Raw genomic sequence first — 22,819 nt, forward strand, 5'->3', positions numbered from 1 at the left:
CACTTTTTCTTCGGGCACAACAATGCTCATTCAGTGTCCCGATCATGTGTCTGAGGTCTATCATCTGACCTCCTATTTTATCTTCCCGTGCTGAGCATCAACTGTCACTCAAATAACTCCTCCTTCCTCTCTCTGTGAAGAAAATGCAAGCAGGCAAAAGTCCTTGAAGAAGTATCAATAACCTGCCGAAAATCATAACATCAATTGTCCATTTAATAACGCCCTCGGTCACCATAGCAACTTACGAGCTGCTCGGTGCTATCTCCACTTTAGCAGAAATCCAAAAGTTAACGAGTTCTTTCTCGTGCCTTAAAGTGACAGTCCAACAGTCAGTCTTTGTCTCTCTCTCTTCAAAACAAGATATCGATGTTAAATATCTCTCTCTCTCTTTTCAAAAGCACAGTTAATAGGGGTAATCGAGCACAGTTCAAAGGGGTAATTCAGGACCCCGTCACAATAATGACACTCAGAAAAGAGAGAGAAGGGAGATGGAAAGGAGTGACACACACATCTAGACGGAGTGCGCTCATTGCGCTAGCAAAAAGGACACGTGAGTCAAGTGAAACGTGCAATGACGTGTCCCTGAAACGTGTAAAGAAAACAAGGAAAAACGGGCTAAATTATCATAACAAAGATGGCGATGATTGGAGTCATTACAGTATTTGATAGTGGCATTGAAAACTGGGTAACTTACATTGAAAAAGTGGAGTTATATTGTGATGCTAACGGTGTTAATGATGAAAAGAAAGCCAGCGTCTTACTCAGTGTTATGGGAGCAAAAACATAGGGGCTGCTACGGAGCTTGTCAATCCCTGAGAAGCCAGCTGACAAAACGTTCAAGCAAATAGTAGACACTCTCAAAACAGCATTCAAACCCCAAACCACTGGTAAATATTGTTGAAAGATTTAAATTTCACAAACGGAATCAGAGCAAAAATTAAAGCATTTCTGAATATTGTGCTGAGTTGTGCAAATTATCAGAACATTAACAGTTTGGAGCTGGTCTATCGGACACATTGAGGGACAGGTTAGTGTGTGGCCTGCACTGTGAAACCACACAGAAGAACCTTCTGTGTGAAAAAGACCTTACATTAGAGAATGCGCTAGAAATTGCAATATCACTGGAAATGTGCAGCACGGGGTGCTTCAAAGATACAACAAAAATCTCTGGAATATGCTGCAAGTAAAATGTCACTGAACAGAAATGAAGGGAAGCAATGTAACCGCTGTGGGAGCATGTCACATGACCCAGAGGACTGCTAGTTTAAAGACAAAGAATGCAGAAACTGTGGCAAACAGGGCCACATTGGCAGAGTATGCAAAGCTAGTAAACAGCAGAAAAAGAACAAAGTACAGGGAAACAAGAAACCCCAGAAAGGGAAACACAACAGTACACAAAATGAAGGAAAGCAGTTCTGATGAAAATGACTCAGACAAAAGTGAATTGTCTTGTCTGCAACTTCACAGTGTGAAAGAGACAGATGATCGAAGAGTAATATGGATCACTCCACAAGTGGCAGGCACGAGACTGAAAATGGAGTTGGACACAGGCTCAGCTTTAACAGTGATCTTTGCATACGACTACAAATGACTGCCTCTCACATACCTCTGCAACAAACGAAACTACTGCTAAAGACTTACACAGGACAGGGAGTGTGTCCCAAAGGTAAAATTAAAGTGACAGTGACCTACAGAGACAAAACACAGCAGCCGAACCTCTATGTACTGAAAAATGGAGGACAACCATTGCTGGGACGTGAATGGCTCAGGAAAATCCAGTTGGATTGGCACACCATCAAGGCACTAGATGTGTCAGCAAAGGAGGGCAGCAAGGCTACATCTGAGAGACTGTCACAAATTCTTGCTGACTCTGAGGAAGTTTTCATGAAAGGAACAGGAACACTTCAGGGCATGAAGGCAAAGACTGAGATTGAGGAAAATGCATGTCCAAAATTTCACAAAGTCAGACCAGTGCCATCTGCAATCCATCCACAGTACAGGCAGAGCTGAAAAATCTGGAGCAGACTGGGGTCCTGCCAAAGGTGAGTTAGAGTGAATGGGCCATGCCTATTGTTCCAGTGATGAAGAAAACCTCCAGCACAAAACCAGGAAAACCAAGCAGTGTGGGCATATATGGAAACTTTAAAGTGACTGTTAATCCAGTTCTCCGCACAGTACAGTATCCTCTACCTTGTATTGAGGACATCTTTGCTTCTCTCTCAGGAAGGGAACATTTCACAAAAATCAATTTGGCCCAGGCTTATCTCCATACGAAAATTGATGAAGCATCTAAGAAATGGCTGAAATAAATGCACACAAAGGACTTTATCAGTACAATAAGTTGCTGTTTGGGATAGCATCAGCTCCTGCAATCTGGCAAAGGGCAATGGACCAGGTTCTGCAGGGGATTCCAGGGCCCAGTGTTACCTAGATGACATCATTGTCACCAGCAAAGATGACGACAAATATATTTCTAAACTTGAACAAGTGCTCACCAGGTCATGAGAATATGGGCTCAGAGCTAATCAACAGAAATGTGAGTTTTTCAGAAGGAAATCTCATACTGTGGGCATGTGATCAACAAGGATGGCCTACATATGTCTCAAGACAAGATAGAAGCGGTGCTTAGGCACCACCACCTGAAAATGTGTCGCAGCTGAGAGCATATCTTGGTCCAGTGAACTGTTACCACAAGTTCTTGCCTAACCTATCCACAGTCCCACACCCACTAAATGTACTATTACAGACAGGGACACGATGGAAGTGGACTGAGAGCTGTGAGAGAGCGTTTGAAGAAACTAAAACACTCATAACTTCAGAAGGGGTGCTCGCACAATTTGACCCCTCTTTACCAATCCGACTGGCTTGTGATGCCTCACCCCATGGGATAGGAGCTGTGTTATCGCACAAGTTTCCAGATGGCTCAGAAAGACCAATAGCCTTTGCCTCGAGAATGCTAACTTCAGCTGAACGCAACTACGCACAGATTGACAGAGAGGCCCTAAGCCTCATTTGGGGATTCAAGATATTCCATCACTACCTGTATGGTCAAAAGTTTACCCTGTTGACTGACCATCAGCCTCTCGTGTCAATCTTCAACCCAAGAAAAGGCGTTCCAGTGATGACACAGTGATGACAGTGATGATTGAACACAAGGGGACCAAGCAACATGGTAACGCAGATGGCTTGTCACGTTTACCACTACTGACTTCTGCAATAACTACACAAATGGATTCAGCAGAGGTCTTTCACACAATAGGTGAACAAACAGCCTCATTGAAAGAGAAACACGCAATGACCGTATGTTGTCAAAAGTGTATGACATCACGGTAAAGGGATGGCCAGCACATGGAAACACTGTTTCCAGCCTTCTCAGCAAGGAAGGAACAGTTGTCAGTGTGTCGGCGAACAGTAATATGTGGTTAAATGAAGACAATCACATCGGAAAATACCATTACAGTTCTGAGGGCCATGTTCGCCAGGAATGGCATACCAGAACAAATCTGCACAGACAATGGATGACAATTTGTCTCTGAAGAATTCCAAAGTTTTGTGAAGAACAATGGAATCAAGAACTTTACATCGGCTCCTTACCATCCATCCACAAATGGCTTGGCAGAAAGATTTGTGCAGACATTCAAGAAAGCCCTCAAGGCAAGGGACAGCGAAAATCAATCACTGCAACACAAGATACACAACTTCCTCCTTGCCTATCATGCAACCACTAATCAGACTCCAGCGATGATGTTTCTGAACAGGAACCTGAGATCCCGCATAGATCTTCTCAAACCAGATGTACGGCATGATGTGGAGAACAGACAGTTCAAACACTTGAACGCTAAGTCAACATGGAGCTTCAGTGAGGGACAGTCCGTTCTTGCACGTGATTACTCGACTGAAAAGTGGCAGCCGGGTACTATTTCCGCCATAGACAGGCCACTGATGTATACAGTGGAGGTGGGAGAGAACGTATGGAGACGTCGTGTGGACCAAATCCTGGATGCTCAGGTGAAAAACACAACACCTCATCCAGAATCCCCTGACATAGAAGCAAGCACTCCTCATGTGACCACATCAGCCTCATCTACAGATAAGCCTGTCAGCAGTGCTGATGTATCAGTGGAGACTCACTCCCCAAAGCAAACGTTTCAGGACAGACGTTACCCGGAGAGGCAGAGAAGGCCTCACCAGAGACTTGAGCTATAAATGAGTCTTAGACCAAAAGTAAAAAGTAAAAAAAAAAGCTTGTTATAATTTGATATTATTGTTACTTTGTTATAATTTGTAAACAAATGGTAGGCATTTATATGTTAAGGGTAAACATATTTGTTTAGCATAGTGCCCCAGATTTTTAAAAAAACATTTAAAATAAAAGGGGAGGAGTGTACCGTAGAGCTTACATTATAATAAGTGACTACTTTATGTTTTATTAATGTGTTGTTGCATGCGCTATTAGAGGAGTATTGATCTGTTGTGTGTGTCAAGTTCGGACTTTACCAGTAAAGAACCATGAAACTTAATTCCCGTCTCCAGCGTTTTTATTAATAACATAGTTGTGTAAACAGGCCACATGAGAATTACAAGACTTCGGGAACAGCGACACCGAGGAAGTATGGAATGGACACGATATGGATTCTACAGGAGCCCCTAGCAGCTCACGTGAGAATGACAGTGATGAAACAAAAAGATTGTCAACTATGTCAGATGAAACTATTGCTAATTAATTTATTGACATGCTAGTGGCAGATTGATCAACTATTGCTCATTCATCTGCTGAAGGATGAACCTCTGATTCTTAAAGAACAGCCAAAAGTTGACAATGTGTTCTGTCCTCCATTAAGTATCTGATACAGCTGCACTGAATTGTCAATGAGAAACAGATGATAACAGTCTTAATTCAAGAACAGGAGACTGACGGCATCCTGTTAGTTATTACTCTGCCAAAGACTTGATTCTATTCACTGAAGGTTCCTCAGCAATTCAAAGGGTTTCAAATGCCTGTTACTGGAACGCAGGGTTTGATCAGGTAACATGAAGGGTAAATACCCGTACCTGGGGAGCAGTAAAGCTGTACGTATGGAATTGATCAATCTCAGTTCTCCCTGTCTGCTGAACAGTACTTATTGGGTATGTGGTTGCCAGACCTACCCCTGCCTCCGAGCATGTTCCCCTAGTAGGAGGGGAGGAGGAGAGAGCCGTGTCCCCGGAAGGCCAGCGTTATCTTGTCTACAAAGTGCCCCACATGTGATATTTGCCAGCTCTACCTCAACAGCCTCTGTTCCAGCACCAGAGATCAATAGGATCCAGAGTTTCTGGTCAATTGGTCCATATCCCTGTTCATGGATATATCTAAGAGCCTTTTAAACACTCGTCATATCAAATACCACTGGCACATTCCAGGAATTCACCATGAATGAAAGCTTGCCTCGCACATCCTCTTTCAACCAACTTTATAGCTGCATTCCTCCTAGTGTTAGCCATTACAATCCCAAGGAAAAGATGGCGGCTGTCCATGCCTCTGGTAATGACATAAGATGTCCCCTCACTCTCAAACGCTCCACAAACAACCCCATCAAACAGTGCAGCCACATTCTAGATCCCTCTGTACACCAATAATGTTAATGGTCTGGCCTTTAATCGTGCACTGTCCCGTTACATTTGATCTCTCAAACTCCAACACCTCAACTTGCCAGGACTGGACTTCATCGACCATCATCTGCGAACACATTGACCCATACATCCAGCAGAAATCGCAGTACAGAAACCTTGCAGAACAGCTCCAGTATTCCAACTGGAAGTCTTTGACACCTGATCAATCACTATCCTGTCTTCTAAATCCAAACGGCCAACTTCTGATTCACAGCCAACTCACTGTGGATCCACGTATCTTAATCTGGATGAGCTTCCCATCGGGGATGTTGTCAAAGACCTTGTAGACAACATCCATAGCTCGACCTTCATCAATCACCCTCGTCACCTCATCAAAAAATTCAATCAAGTCAAAAGAATCACACGACTTACCCCACACAACAGCAGGCTGACTGACCCCAATTCAGCCATGGTTTTCCAATGAATACTAACCCAAAGGAACATTTAAGAGCAGACAGTTGGACAGTTTCAGCTGTTCATGACTATCTGAGGTGGGATCAGATTCTGTGGAGTTCACTCCTCACTTCAACCTATCTTTCTCCTCAGGTCCATCGCAGTCTGTGTGTGGCTGTTCATGGTTGTAACGGCTGCTCGTAAGTACAACATAGCATAGAGAGAGAATCAATCTGTGTCTGATCCCTGTGATAGGACAGTGTGCAGGGAACTGCATTTCATCAGACCCATGGAGTGGGCAATGGGACATTGCAGAGGGAGTTTCACCCTGTATCTGGTTCCAGTATGGTATTATGGGTCTGTAGGGAGAGGGAGAGATTCATTGTTTGTCTGACCCTGGGGCTGTGATGGGGCAGTGTATAGGGAACCACTCTATGAAGGGGAGGATGATCTCCCTCTGAACCCACTGACCATGATACTCCTCTCCTGACAGGTGATCACGGCTTCTGTCAGTTCACTCCAAACACCATCTCCCTCAGCTGTCCCTGCACAATATCCTGGTCCCAGATCCTGTGGCTTCACAACCTCCGACAGTTCCAAGATAACTGTACCAGGGGAAAAGGCAACAAACTCCACTGTCAGATTGCCAGCCAGGCCAGGGTGGAAGCTGACAGAGTCACCCTGAACTACACCCGGGTTATCCCTGGCACCGTCTACTGTGAGATCTCCAGCAACACATCAGGTAAGTGCTGATGGGAGAGGGAGTAGTATGAGGGTCTGATACTCCAGACTGCCACCATTCCGATGTTTATTCTCTCCGTGCCATTAGAGCGAGATTCCGGTTTCTAGATTTAGAACAGTACAACACACGAACAGGCACTTTGGCCCAAAGTACTTGGTCAAATCGATTAAACCAGTAATTAACTCAAAACTAAATAACTCTCTTCTGCCTGCCCGATGGCCACGTGGCTCTGGTCTCTGCCCGATGGTCCATATCCCTGCCCAGTCACATCGGCTTCTAAAAGGTTCCTTCACGCCTTAATCATATTAGAAATCAGAATTGGTTTATTGTGTCATGTGTACCGAGATAGTGAAAAGCTTGTCTTGCAAACTGTTCATACAGATCAGATCACTACACAATAGAACAAGGTTAAATAATGACAGGAAGCAGAAAAACGTGTAACGGCAACAGAGAAAGTGCAGTGTAGGTAAACGATAAGGTGATTGATGATAATCTATCTATCATGATGAGGGACATGGATGGGGTGAATACACATAGCCTTTCTCCCAAGGTTATGCAGAGTTTTAAGCAGCATCTTCACCCAGAAGAAGGTCCATACCTGGAATGAGCAGCCAGAAGTGTTTGTTGCCGGTTACAATAACAACGTTTAAAAGTCACTCAGAAAGGTACATGATGGGAAAGGTTTCAGAATGAATACAAGTCAATGGGACTGGCTCTGTTGGTTTGTCCCCAAAGGGCATGTTTCTATGGTGTGTGATTGTGACACTGAGTCCTGGGACAGACCAGCTCTGTGGGACAGGCTCACCCCTTGCTCCCTTTGCACCGAGCTCACCGCTCCTCCCCACAGGACTCATCCGACCTCGGAGAAGCGCGGATCGAGGGACAGCAGCTCGGCCCTGAGGTGTACCTGCTGTGTTTTGCAGGTGTTGAGGATCCTACCCAGAGGACACAAGTAGACCAGTTGTCTGTCCCACCACAGATAACATCTCAGACGCCAGTGTCCACTGAGACAGACGGAAGACAGGTGCAGGACAGAATTACGAGTGCACATGAGAAGATAGCAATTGCAGGTGAATTTCCACAGATTTAACACTTTCGGAATGGTGAAATTCCTCATCATAATTCCAAAGTAACTTCCCTTTATCCCATCACAAACAAGAGAAAAGCTGCAGATGCTGGATATCCAAGCAGTGCACACAAAATGTTGGAGGAACTCGGCAGGCCAGACACCACCAATGGAAAAGAGTATGTCATTCAGGATGGAGGATCTCGGCCTGAAACGTTGACTGTTTACTCTTTTCCGTAAATGTTGCCGGGCCTGCTGAGCTTCTCCAGCATTTTGTGTGTGTCCTTTATCCTGTTGCTGTTTCCTCGGATTCTGATGGAAATGTCCTCCTTGTGTCCACTCTATCCAGGACTTTCTGTATCCAGGAGGCTTCAATGAGACCCCCTTCCTTCATCATTCAGAACTCCCAGGAACATCAAACACTTCTCAGGAGTTATTGTGAACTTCTGGACTGACCCCCAAATGGCACCTTTCATTCAAAGTAACTAGAAACACATTGACCAACACAATATTCCAAATGCAGCCTCACCAACGTCTTGTACAACTGCAACATAATGTTCCAGCTTCTATACTCAGTGACTTGACTGATGGAAGCCAGTGTGCCAAACACCTTCTTCATCATCCTGTCTACTGGTGACACCATGTTTACAGAACCCTGTACTTGTGATTTAGAAAGGGGATGGAGAGATACAAAAGGCAGTGAAGATGGGGAGTAAGTGGGACTATGGGATGGATGGATGTACAGCCGGGATGGGTGTGGATGGTGATGCAGCCATGGGAGTGGGGAGGAGGATGGGTATCAGAGTTTCCCATATCATTCCAGTATGTTTCTGGTCAAACCAGTGTAATTGTGACATTTCCATTCTACAGGGGTGGTGGGAGTCAGCGTGCTGGTGGTCCTGGTTGTCGTTCTGTGGTAAGTAACCTTGTTGCTTCCTGGGGTAGCCTAGTGTTCAGTTCTCTCAACTGCAGCATCCTCGCTCACCGTCCCTCCGGTGCCCCACCTCGCTCACCGTCTCCATGACCCATCTCTGTCGCTCAGTGAACAGAATCTCAGTGACCTTCCCCTCTGTTGTAGCTCCAGGAGACAACATCATAAAATGTGTCCAAGATTGTTGGCCCGGATGGAGATGCAGAGGGTGCCAATGCACAGGGAGATCCCACTATCAGCAATGTTGGTACCTCAAGCATCATGTCCATCAGGTCTCCCCTCAGCCTCCGACACTCCAGAGGAATCTGCTTCAACCCATCCAATCCTTCCACGTGACTAAAGCCCCCACCACCCGATCCTGACAACATCACAGTGTATCTCCTCGGCTCTCCCTCCAATGCGAGCCCAGCCTTCCTGTATTGCAGTCAGCTGAAAACACAGTGATTGAAGTGCAGTCTGACCAGTATCTTGTCAAGTTCTAACATAACATCCTAACTTTTACATTGCATACCTTGATCCCAGGGGTCTCTGTAATTGTATCCCACGGACTCTCTGTTCCACACCTCCAGTGCCCCATCATTTATTGTGGATGCTCTTCCTGAATTTGACTTGCCGGAATACATCACCTTGTCCTCAGTTGTATCAAACTCCATCTGCCTCTCTCTGCCCAACTTTCCACCCGATCTGAATCCAAGCCAACCTTGTCAATTCTTACAGTTACCTCTTTAAAAAAACTTGTGGAGGGGAGGAATTCCCCTGTGCAAGGATGAGCTGAAAGGCCTGTATTTGTGCTGTATATTTCTGTGACATTCCAGGCCAACCTATTCCGGGTTAGAATTGACGATTGGTTGTCTCCCAGGTGTCCAATTGTATGGGGGGTGGGGGAGAAATGCTGGACCCCTGGGTGTACGTGCATCCCTGGGTCATCTATGTAAATCCTGGCATTGGACTGTGTATACCAAGCACAGGCATTTCACACAGTTCAAAATCTCATGCGACTAATTCCTGCCTTTCCCACACCTCTGGGAATGATGACGTCTGCTTTCTAGGATGTGAACACCAACTATCCATCCCTGCTGTAAGAGGGATCAGTGTGGTAAATATTAATTTTAGTTATCTTGCATTTATGACAACATATTGTTATATTGAAGTGTTCAGCCCAGAGTGAGGGAGTGGGGGATGGAGATTGGAAATGTAATCTGGAAATGATGGAAACACTCAGCTGGTCAGACACATCTGTGGGGGGAGACATGGAGTTAACATTTCCATTTGGAAACACTGCTCCTGTTGCCAGCATCATGAAAGACACCTTTCAGCCTGGTAATTCTCTTGTACAATTAAGGTGAATTCTTGAAAAACTTCCTCGCCTTCCACAACACCACCAGCTTGCCTTAACTGCAAACCTGCCAATTATCCCTGCAACCTTTACAACTCACACATTTGGTACCCTGTGGTAAACCACAGGTCAGACATCAGTCAGAAATGTATCTTCCCTCCACTACTTTTGATCTCTGATCACCAGCCAATGTTGGATCCAATTATCTGGCTCATCTTGGACTTCAAGTGCCTTCCAGACCAGTCCTCCATATCAAAGATCTTACTAAAGTGTATGTAGATAACATCTACCTCACTGCCCTTATCAATCCTTTTACCACCTTAAAAAAACTCAGGCAAATTAGATTGACAGGATGAGCTACAAAGATGAGCTGAAGTGCCTGTATCTCGAAAATTCCGTGACTTTCCCAGCCAAAAGCCAGTCGGATCCATGGTTGTCCCTTGTAAATAGCACATCTCCCAGGATGTGCCATGTACAATTTTCTCTCTAATTTTTAGTAGTCAGTGTGTGCAAAAATCTTATGTTGTGCAAATTTTTTTCCTGTGACAAAAGTATGTGTGCACTGAATGCACACATGGCACAGTTTATGTAGGTTTACTGAATATTTGACATAAAACGGCACAGAATAACAACAAAATCACATACGTATTTAAGTCACTCAGTTATTTTTTTCTCTCTCCTGTCTTTGGCATTTACCCATTCTTTGTAAATTCTATCAAGACTGATGGAAATTCTATCCAATTGATAGCTTTTGACTCTCATTAACATACCCAAATGACATTCCCTAAACGGTTTCTCAGCTTTTTGAGTTGATTCATTAAGCTAAAACTTCGCCCACAGTCCGCGCTAGATGCAAGAAAGGTTCCCCCAACATGTACCAACTGTGCAAGGTCGCAAAACTGTTCATTTTGAAGTCCAAATGTCACCATTTGAGCAAAGTTTGAAATCAGTTTGGATTTAATTTTTTCTTGCATGGAAAATTTGAAGTCATTAAACTGTCTAACTATTACAGTATTTTCAGCTGGTAAATCCCAATATTTTATACATAAGGCATTAACTTGTTCATTGCTGAATGTGAAGTCACAATCTGCAATTGCAGAGAAATCAAAAGCTGACCATTCTTGTACTTCACCTTCAGGAAACCTGTCTTCTAAATGAGCACAAAGACAATTTATAGAAGTCAACAGCGAACTTGTATCTACTGTGGCATTTTCTTCATGTTGTTCGCTTAGCAAAACTCTAACTTTGTCACTCCACAAAACATTGTCCCCTAGATACCGCTTTCTTATCTTGTTAATTTTGCCTCTGTCTTTAAGAACTTTGATCTCCTCTGGGTTGGATGGTTTTTGCTCTCGCTCATCTGTACTCAACCATAACACGCGTAGCACTCCTGTAACAGGTTCTGTTTCTCGTAGCTGAACGTTCATGACCTCATGAGCTTTCGGTGTAGCAATTTCTACTATTAAGCCATTCAACTTTTTAAAAAATTGCAGTTCTTTTGCACTTCACACACTTCACTTCTTTTGAATTCGACATAGTGAAATAATTTTTTGTCAATAAGAACTTAGTAAGCTATCCGCAGGATTTGAAACAGATCTTTGTAAGCTTTACGATATAAACACTGTCCACCAAACATGGCTGCCAACGTGATGCAGCTGTACAAACCGGAACAGGAAAGGTGAGGTGACGTAAATTTGTGAGGTGCATTGTGGTATTTGAAAAAGCGACTAACTAGTTAACAGAAACAGTGAGCTAAAAGATTATTTTTAATAAGTATAATTATTCATTACTACATTATTTTAGGTAACTAAACTTTTGTGTGCACATTAATTTCCTTTGTGCGCTGGTTGAAAAACGTGTGCATGCACAGCTTAGAGGAAACATAGGCCATGTGTAAGGGAATCTGCTGACCCCTGGGTGAGCATACACCTCTGTGTCAGCTCTGCAAGCCCAGGGGTGGGATTTGCACACAGTCCGGGATCTCCTGGATCTCCTGCCTCTTTCCCAAATCTGTGGGAATGATGAAGGTAGTTTTCTGGGATGTGAACAGAAGCTACTCCTGGTGTGAGAGGGATCAGTGTTATGAATATTAATTTTAATATTTATGGTTATAAAATATTCTTGTATTTATGACAATACATTATTAAATTAAAGTATTCAGCCTGGAGTGAATATTATTTTTTCATCACACGTGCCCAAATGGGGAATAATCTTCTAAAGCGAACTCTCTCGTGTGCCATTGTAATTTTGAGCAGAGTTTATGATTGATTCATTTGTAACAATAAATATGTACTTTTTCCTTAAAGAATGCCGTGTTCATTATTGACATGTATTCACTGTTTCACTATTAATAGAAGTATAACAGGCAGATTGCCATCGACAATTCTGTCCCGTCTCGAAATCAGAAGGTTGTTGTCCCAATGCCGTTCGTGCACTGCTGCAGGTTTAGAATAAATCAGAGTGTGGTGTAGCACCTTCCAGTTTCAGCGATTCTCGAAGTACAACAGGAGGAATGCATGAAGTGGCGGGCAGTGAACAAGGGGAGAGTAAAGGTAAAAGGTTGGTGAGGGAGCATCTACATCACAGGGAAGGAGATTGACCAGTCAGCTCAATCACACGTGCACACACACACTCTACTCTCTTACATTTAGACCATAATAGATAGGGACAGGATAAGGAACTCAACCCATTGAATCTACTCTACCATTCCATCAAGGCAGAACACACCACCTTGTCCTCCTTTGTATTAAACTCCATCTACCTCTCTCTGTACAACTTTCCATCCGATCTGTATCCGAGCCAACCTTCCTCACTCTCCACAATACCGTCTTGTCTTTGCCACAAACCGACCAATTATGTCTTCAACATTCACAGCTCAGTTGTTATCATATCACACGAGTTACCCTTTGATACATCACAGAATAACAGACATCAATCAGAACTGCAACCTCCCAACTCTACCATCAACTTCTGATCACCAGCTAATGTTGGATCCAATTAACCAGCTTACCTTGGACCTCAAGAGCCTCTGGACCAGCTCTCCCTATCAAAGATCGAACCAAAGTGTATGTAGGTAACATCTACCTCACTGTTGTTGTCAATCCTTACAGTTACCTCCTTAAAAGATTTTGTGGGAGGGGCTGAATTTTCCTGTGCAAGGAGGAACTGAAGGGCCTGTGTAGTTCTGTGACATTCCAGGTCAACCAATTCCCGTTTGGAATTGATGGTCATTAGTCTACCAGGCGTCCAATGTATGGGGGAACTTCTGGGCCCCTGGGTGCATGTGCGTCCCTGGGTCAGTTATGTAAAACCTGGCTTCCAGGCATTCAACTGCATATACTAAGCATGGGATTTTCACGCAATCCACAATCTCATGGGAGTCATTACTGCCTTTCCACACATCTCTCAAAGGATTGGATGTGGGAATGACAAAGTCTGCTTTCTGGGATGTGAACACCAACTATCCCTCCCTGCTGCGAGAGGGATCAGTGTTGTAAATATTTATTGTAGTTATCTTGTAGTTATGGCAATATGTTATTGTTATATTGAAGTGTTCGGCTCAGAGTGAGGGAGTGGGGGATGGAGATTGGAAATGTAATCCGGAAATAATGGAAACATTCAGCAGGTCAGGCAGTATCTGTGGGAGCTCTTGTACGAGTCTTGTGACTTCCCGATCTTCCAATGAGCACATTGTGGCCCTGATTGTTTACCTGCAGCCGATTTTCTCTGTAACTCTGACACTATTATGTATTCTGTTTCCCATTTGCACTGCTCTGATGAGTTGATGTAGACATGATCTTTCAGGACAGGACAGCACACAAATTAAAGCTCCTCACTGTTCCTCAGTACAAGTGAGAATAATAAAGCAATTATCAAAATGCAGAAGTGGGTAAATTGTAAATTCTGTTTGTGGAACTGCCGGGGGGAGTGGGGATGGAGGATGTCTCTGATGGGATAAAACCGGGGTAACCACGGGGAGAAGGTGCTGACAAGCTCACCGAATGATTGGGAGCAGTTAGGGAGTGAGAACAGACAGGAGACCATACGTCACAGGTTTACAAACACCCAATCTACAGACACCCTCATGCTATTCAAATAAGTTTGCACATATCACCAAATATGGTGAGGTAATGGGCAATGAAGGGTGTTATCTCATGTGATAGTGGGTTCCAGATGACTGGGAACTGAATCAAGGAACTGCAGATGGAGTTTAACTCAGGGAAGTGAAACACATGTTTGTGTAGGGGAATACTTTGCATCTAGTGATCACAATGCCATTAGTTTCAAGGTATTTATGGAAAAGGATAAGTCTGGTCCTGGGGTTGACATTCCAAATTGGAGAAAGGGTGATTTAGATGTACAGTATCAGAAAGATCTAGCAAGTGTGGATTCGGATAAGGTATTTTCTGGCAAAGGTAACATGGTAAGGGGGAGGCCTTCAAATCTGAAATTTTCAGAGGACAAAGCTTGTATTTGCTAGTCAGAATAAAAGGCAAGGTGAACAGGTTTCTGGAACCTTGCTTTGAGAGAGATTGCTGTCCTGGTTAAGGAAGAAAAGGAGGTGCATCGCAGATAGGAACAAATGAGGTAGTTGAGTTGGAGGAATGCAGAACGCTAAAGAAAGAAATCAGGAGGGCTAAAAGAAGGCATGAGCTTGGAATAACAAACAAGGTGAAGGAGCAAAATGATTGCAAGGCAGAAAATTTGCCCTCTGGAAGATCAGAATGTTCATCAAGGCTTGGAGCCAAAAGAAAGAGGGGAGATCTTAACTGGACGTTTTGCATATGAATTCAGTCAGGAGATGGACAGAGTCGATGGGAGAGAGGTGGTGGATTCTGTGCACGTTACAGAGCAAGAGGTGTTTGTTGTCCTGAGGCAAGTCAGGGTGGACAGATCCCCAGGGTCTGACAAGGTGTCCCTTTGAAAAGCAGGTGCAAAAATTGCAGGGGCCCTAGCAGAGATATTTAGAGCAGGTGAAGTAGCCGGTGATTGGAGAATAGCTAATGTTGCTCTGCTGTTTTAGGAAGACTCTGTGAATAATCCAGGAAATTATAGGCCAGTGAGTCTGACATTAATGGTGGACAAGTTATGATAAGGTATTATCGGGACTGGATTGACAGGGACAGATCAGGGACAGTCAACAAAGAGGGATATAACCAGGAAAAAGGAGCAAAATGGTGAGGTAGACCATGGGTTCATAGACCATTCAGAAATCTGATGGTAAACTGGAAGTTGTACTAAAAAAGTATTGTTTAAATTTTTATTTAGATATAAAGCACAGTGACAGGCCCTTCCAATTGGACAAACCTGCACTGTGCGTTACTCCGTACAAACCTGTCCCTTTTGGAATGTGGGAGGAAACTAGAAACCTGAGCACCCGTCGGATCCCATGCGGTGACGGGGAGAACATACATCTCCTTACAGACGGTGGTGGGAATCGAACCTGGGTCGCTGGCTCTGTAATAGTGACCTGCTACCCATTATGCTACTGTGCTGTCCACGATGAGTGAGTGTCCTCAGTCTCCGGTACCTCCTCCCTCACAGCAGTAATGAGAAGAGGGTGTGGTGAGCAAAGCGACTTAGACCATAAGACAGAGGAACCAATTTGGCCATTTGGTCCATCATGTCTGCTCCGCCATTTGATGGTGGTTGATCCATTTCCCTCTCAACTCCATTTACTTGCCTTCTTCCCATAACCTTTCATGCCCTGACTCATCAATAAACTATGAACCTCCGCCTTAAATACACCCCGGTGTCTACAGCCACATGCGGCAATAAATTTCACAGACTCATCATGCCATGGCTAAAGAAATTCCTCCAGACCTCCTTTAAAAATGAGCAGCTAAGGGTGTGTCCTCTGGTCCCAGACTCCCTCACTGCAGGAACCATCCTCTCCACATCCACTCTATCTGGGCCTTTCAACATTCGATAGAACTCAATGAGATCCCCCCTCATTCTTCTAAATTCCATCGAGTACATGACCAGAGCCGTCAAATGCTCCTCCTAAGATAAGCCTTTACTTACAGGAATAATTATCATGATCCATCTCCAATGTCAGCACATCTCAGATTTTTGAATTCTCTCCCCATTTAGAAAATAGTAATTTCTTTGCCCATTCTGTGAATCAGTGCAGGTCTTCTGCAGTCACCCTGCTTCCTCAGTTCTATCTGCACATCATTGATATCTTCATCTTCATATCACTGGCAAACTAGGGCACAAAATCACCAATTCCATCATCCAAATTATTGACTAGCCGGAGACTCTGGTTTCTAGACTTAGAACAGTACAGCACAGGAATAGGCACTTTGGCCCAAAATACTTCAAATTGATTGAACCAGTAATGAAACCCATAACTGAACGGATCCCTCCTGAATGCACATGGTCCAAATCCCTCCATTCTCTGCACAATCACATCGGTTTCCAAGAACTTCCTGAAGATCTTAATCATATTAGAAATCAGAATTGGTTTATTGTGTCATGTGTACCGAGATAGTGAAAAGCTTGTCTTGCAAACTGTTCATACAGATCAGATCACTACACAATAGAACAAGGTAAAATAATGACAGGAAGCAGAAATAAGTGTAGCAGCAACAGTGAGAGTGCAGTGCAGGTAAACGATAAAGTGCAGGATCATAATGAGACCCAGACAATCTACTGCACTGAGGAACCACACAACAGTCTGAGAAGAGAAGGGCAGAAGCTGTCTTTGAGTCTGGTGGTACGTCTGTCAGATTTCTGTGTCTCTGACTTATGGGAGGGGATGGAAAGGGACTGTTTGGGGTGGCTGGAATCTTTAACACAAGCGATTCAGCAGATACTGGAAACCCAGAGCAATTCTCACAGAATGCCAAAGGAAGTCAGCAAGTCAGGTGTCATCTGTAAATCATTAAACAGTTGAAGTTTCGGTACTTTCACAGGACTGAAAGGGAAGAGGAAAGAACTAAATGGTCGGGGGGGGGAGCGGGAGAGGAGGACTAGACAGAGGTGAGGGATGAAGGCCGGTGTTTGGGAAATGGAAGGGGCTGGGGAAGAGGGAAACTGTTGCGAATGGAGAATGGATCATGGGAGAAAGGGAAGAAAGGCATGTGGGTGAGGTGAGAGGCAGATCAGGTGAAGAGGTAGAGACCAGAGTGGGGAATAGAGGGATCTGTCATTTGTCTGTACAGCTGTCGAGCAGCCAGCATAATCAGTCCATGGATGGGAGGATGGTTTCTGTGATATGTCGAGCTGTGTCTACAGATTACTACAGTTTCATGTGATCCTGTACAGAGCATCTGCCGTACCAAATGTGAAAGGTATGTACAGGATGTTTTCAGTGATGTCTTAATAATAGATTGGTAAGGGTCAACGGAGTAATTCATTTTGCCTCCTGAGGAAGTAAATGCTCCCACCAGCACCACAACTTGGTTCATTGCTAAGTGCAGTCTTTGTAGTCCCATATGCCAGGTGTTCTTTGTCTTCATACTTCATGGCTTATGGGAAGGTTGGCCCAGGAATAATGTTGTGGGGCGTCTACGCGCAGTGAGATCTCACTATCAGTAGAGGACGGGAGGGTCAGCCTTATCCCACTCAACAGAAATCAGGACCCATCCGACCCTAGGCATTCTCTCCTCTCCCACCTCCTGTCAGGCAGAATATACAAACATTTGAAATTCATCCGACTAGAATCAAGGACAACGCCTGTCCCACCAGCACCAAACCTCTCGGACCCAAAAAGATGAACTCGTGATCTGTGTCTTGGTACATGTGACAATTGAAAGCCAGTTACCAATCCTCTGGAAACAGGCAGCAGACACAAGGTGCTTATTAAATGGCAAGGGGGGGTGGTATCTCTGATGGGGCAAAAACAAGGTGCCTTTGGGGAGAAGATGCAGATGAGGTCACCAAGTGAATGGGAGCAGGTAGAAAGTGAGAACAGAGCCCCAGATTTACAAAACCCAGAAAGCCATAACGTAATTAAATTCAAAAGTCTGATGTCAAGCTAATCATTGTTGTCTCCCAGATTGTCACAGCAGCCACACCTCAGGTATAAATGTCACCAAAATAGCTTTTCCCAGCTGCAATACAGTATAGTAAGTTTGCATTCAACAAGTTAACTACAGTTGTTGGTTACTGTAAATAAGGAATCAGCCAATCATGTATCAGCAACTGAATGCATAAAGTTCAGAAGACTCAAGAGTTTGAGATGTTGTTTAGACCAGACATCAGAATGGGGAAGAGCAAAGTGGCAGCTGTGTGTAGTTTGCATGCTCGCATTGAAACAAAATAAACACAACAGCTATTATATACAATTTCTTGTTAATTTTAAACCCACAAGTTCTTCAGAGCAACACTGACAAAAATGCTGGGCAAATCAACAAGACAGGCAACATCAATGGAGGGGAATAAACAGTCAACATTGAAGGTTTCACCCGGGATCCTTCATCAGGATATTAATTTTAGTTTGTAAACTTTGGAAACCCGACCTTCCAAACAGCAGGGAGTCTGCAGAAGGACTTGGACAGATTGGGAGAATGGGCAAAGAAGTGACAGATGGAATTTAGTGCATGGAGATGCATTTCCATGGACTTTGGAAGAAGGATAAAGATGTAGACTATTTACTAAACAGGGAGAAAATTTAAAAATCAGGAGCCAAAGGGCTTAGGAGATCATGCAGGATTCTCTGAAGATTGCTTCTGTGTGTTGGAAGGCAAATGCAATGTTAGCATTCATTTTTGGGAGGACTAGAATATAACAGCAAGGCTGTAATGCTGAGAATTTATGAGGCATTGGTCAGACTGGGGTATTGTGAGCAGTTTTGGGCCTCTTATCAAAGAAAAGATTTGCTGCCATTGGAAAGGTTCAGAAGAGGGTCACGATAATGAATTTGCAAACTAATGGGTTAAAGAATGAGGGGCATTGAATGGTTACGTTCCTGGACTTGCTGGAGTTTAGAGGAACGGAGGAGGGAGGGGAGGAATATTGAAAGGCCTACACAAGAGGGCACAGCCTCAGAAGAGAAGGGCATCCATTTGAAACAGAACTGAGAAGGGATTTCTGTAGCCAGAGTCTGTGGAATTCATTGCCATGGGTGGCTGTGGATGCCAAGTCATTGCATATGCCTAAAGCAGAGGCTGATGCCTTCTTGGTTCAGGCATCAAAGGTTACAAGAGAAGGTGGGAGAATCGGTTCAGAGGGATAACAAATCAGCCACGATGAAACAGTGGAGCAGACACGATGGGCCAAGAGGCCTAACACACTCCTATGCCTTACAGGATCTAGGAGGAGACAGTGAACTGGATTTAGAACAGCTCAGTGGTAGGAAGCAGTGTGTGATGGTCGAGGGTTGCTTGTGGAATTGGGGGCCTGTGTCCAGTGGAATTCCATTGGGTTAGTGCTGGGTCCTTTGCTGTCTCTAAGTCATATAAATGATTTGGATGTGAAATAGGACACAAGTGATGGGAACTTTGCAGACGATAGTGAAACGGGTACTGTTTTGGGAGATCAGACAAGGGTTGAACTTGTACAATGAATGGTAGGGTCCCTGGGGAGTGCAATGGAATAGAGGGACCTCCAAGTACGAGTAGAGTTCACTGAAAGCGGAGTCACACGTAGACAGGGTGGGGAAGGAAGAGCTTGGCTCGCTGCTCTCCATTAGCCAGGGCGCTGAGTACAGGAGTTGGGGTTGTAATGCTGTTTACATATGACGTTGGTGAGGCCGCGGTTACAGTCCTGTTTTGGTTTTGTTTTGCAGTTTTGGTTCCTCTTTTCGGACAAATGACTCTTCCCCAATGGAGGGGGTGAAGAAAAGACCCCATAGGGGCGGTGAGAAGGAGACGCGCGAACTGTCAACAACGCCTTGTTCTGCATTATTCTTTAGAGATCTTAAGCCTTTGCATTTCACCTTTATAAAGAAACCTGATTCTGATCCGCAGGCAACAGGCAAAACCCTGCGCCTCATACTGTCTCAGCTCCGGGGTAATTCACCCCTGGGTCCCGCCTTCCTGAGGGTGATTCTACCCCTGATTCTGTCCACTCGTAATACCGGCCTGGCCTGACCGAAGCCCACCTCCCGCTGCTCGCCACTGATCGTACGGTTCCCGATTTCCTCTGTCGGAATGTTTCCACAAACCCAACTCCTCCGATTCCGGGGCATGTACCTGTAGTGGGATGATACTGTGCACTCGTCCCGCTTGATCGCAGCTAATGTCCGGGGACGGGTTTGGATCCAGCCGCTTCTTCCCTCGGCCGGGAGACATTTTCCGCAGTTCCTGTTCCAAGCAGAGGGAGAGGCCGCTGTAATTCCGAGATGGGACAGCGGGCGGAGCAAGATCAAAACCCCAGCTCCGCAGGCGGACGGGACTCGTCACAGGAGGACCCTCACTGGGGTCGGGTCTGTGTCGGTGTCTCTGTCTCCGTCTCCGTCTCCCATCTCCATACCTAACCCTAACTGGGGAACGAGCCTGTCTCTCACACAGAGCAATTGTCCCCCACCCACCCCTCCAGCTACCCTACATCTTGAATCACTGGAAGTGTCCGACCCAGAACGGGCATTCCATACAACCATAGAACATTACAGCACATAAACAGGGTTTTTGGTCCTTCTTGGCTACGCCGAACTATTTTTCTGCCTAGTCCCACTGAGCTGCACCTGGACCATATCCCCCCATACACCTCTCGTCCACGTACCTGTCCAAGTTTTTCTGAAATGTTAAAAGTGATCCCGTATTTACCACTTCATCTGGCAGCTCATTCCATACTCCCACCACTCTCTGTGTGAAGAAGCCCCCCCCCAATGTTCCCTTTAAACTTTCCCCCCTTCACCCTTAACCCATTTCCTCTGTTTTTTTCCTCCCCTAGCCTCAGTGGAAAAAGCCTGCTTGCATTCACTCTATCTATACTCATCATAATTTTATATACCTCTATCAAATTTCCCCTCAAGTTGCTCAAGTCCCGGCAACATCCTTGTAAACCTCCTCTGCACTCTTTCAACCTAATTAATATCCTTCCTGTAATTTGGTGACCAAAACTGAACACAATACTCGAGGTTTGGCCTTACCAATGCCTTATACAACCTCGTCATAACATAACATTCCAACTCTTATACTCAATACCTTGATTAATAAAGGCCAATGTACCAAAAGCTCTCTTTAGGACTCTATCTACCTGTGATGCCACTTTTAGGGAATTTTGTATCTGTATTCCCAGATCCCTCTGTTCTACTGCACTCCTCAGTGCCCTACCATTTACCTTGTACGTTCTACCTTGGTTTCTCCTTCCAAAGTGCAATACCTCACACTTGTCTGTATTAAACTCCATCTCCCATGTTTCAGACCATTTTCCAGCTGGTCCAAATCCCTCCACAAACTTTGAAAACCTTCCTCACTGTCCACTACACCACCAATCTTTCTATCATCAGCGAATTTGCTGATCCAATTTACCAATCATCCACATCATTGAGATAGATGACAAATAACAATGGACCCAGCACTGATCCCTGTGGCACACCACAAGTTACAGGCCTCCACTCAGAGAAACAATCCTCCACTACCACTCTCTGGCTTAATCCATTGAGCCAATGTCTAATCCAATTTACTACCTCTCCATGTATACCCAGTGACTGAATCTTCCTAACTAACGTCCCATGCGGGACCTTGTCAAAGGCCTTACTGAAGTCCATGTAGACAACATCCACTGCCTTCCCTTCATTCACTTTCCTAGTAACCTCCTTGAAAAACTCCAATAGATTGGTTAAACATGGCGTACCATGCACAAAGCCATGTTAACTCTCCCTAATAAGTCCCTGTCTATCCAACTACTTGTAGATCTTATCTCTTAGTACTCCTTCCAATAATTTACCTACTACCGACGTCAAACTTACTGGCGTATAATTTCCCAGATTACCTTTAGAGCCTTTTCTAAATAACGGAACAACATGAGCTATCCTCCAATCCTTCGGCACCTCACCCGTAGATACCGATATTTTAAATATATCTGCCAGGGCTCCTGCAATTTCAACACTAGTCTCCTTCAAGGTCCGAAGGAATACTCTGTCAGGTCCTGGGGATTTATCTACTCTGATTTGCCTCAAGATAGCAAACACCTCCTCCTCCTCAATCTGTATAGGTTCCATGACCTCACTACTTGTTTGCCTTATTTCCATTGACTCCATGCCAGTTTCCTTAGTAAATACAGACACAAAAAACCCATTTAAGATCTCCCCCATTTCTTTTGGTTCCATAGATAGCCGACCACTCTGATCATCAAGAGGACAAACTTTATCCCTTACTATCCTTTTGCTCTTAATATACCTGTAGAAGCTCTTTGGATTATCCTTCACCTTGACTGCCATAGCATCCTCATGTCTTCTTTTAGCCCTCCTGATTTCTTTCTTAAGTTTTTTATTGCACTTTCTATACTCCTCAAGCACCTTATTTACTCCCTGTTTCCTATACATGTCATACATCGCTCTCTCCTTCTTTATCAGAGCTCCAATATCACTTGAGAACCAAGGTTCCTTATTCTTATTCACTTTGCCTTTAATCCTGACAGGAACATACAAACTCTGCACTCTCAAAATTTCTCCTTTGAAGGCCTCCCACTTACCAATCACATCCTTGGCAGAGAACAACCTGTCCTAATCCACGCTTTTTTGATCCTTTCCCATTTCTTCAAACTTGGCCTTTTTCCAGTTTAGAACCCCAACCCGAGGCCCAGATCTAT

General features: G+C 44.5%; 1 protein-coding gene across 3 annotated transcripts in view; it reads right to left on the bottom strand.

Annotated features, from left to right (window-relative positions):
- LOC140201672 (uncharacterized) overlaps nucleotides 1-20,365 on the bottom strand; it is a 60,583-nt gene extending 40,218 nt beyond the window's left edge. For all 3 annotated transcript variants that reach the window (XM_072266153.1, XM_072266152.1, XM_072266151.1), the window contains exon 1: nucleotides 20,257-20,365. The gene's annotated coding sequence lies outside the window, so the exon portion shown is untranslated. The remainder of the gene's footprint in view (nucleotides 1-20,256) is intronic.
- Between the last annotated feature and the right edge of the window lie 2,454 nt (nucleotides 20,366-22,819).

This window comes from Mobula birostris, chromosome 8 (assembly GCF_030028105.1).
Source record: "Mobula birostris isolate sMobBir1 chromosome 8, sMobBir1.hap1, whole genome shotgun sequence".
In the NCBI taxonomy this organism is placed as follows: Eukaryota; Metazoa; Chordata; class Chondrichthyes; order Myliobatiformes; family Myliobatidae; genus Mobula; species Mobula birostris.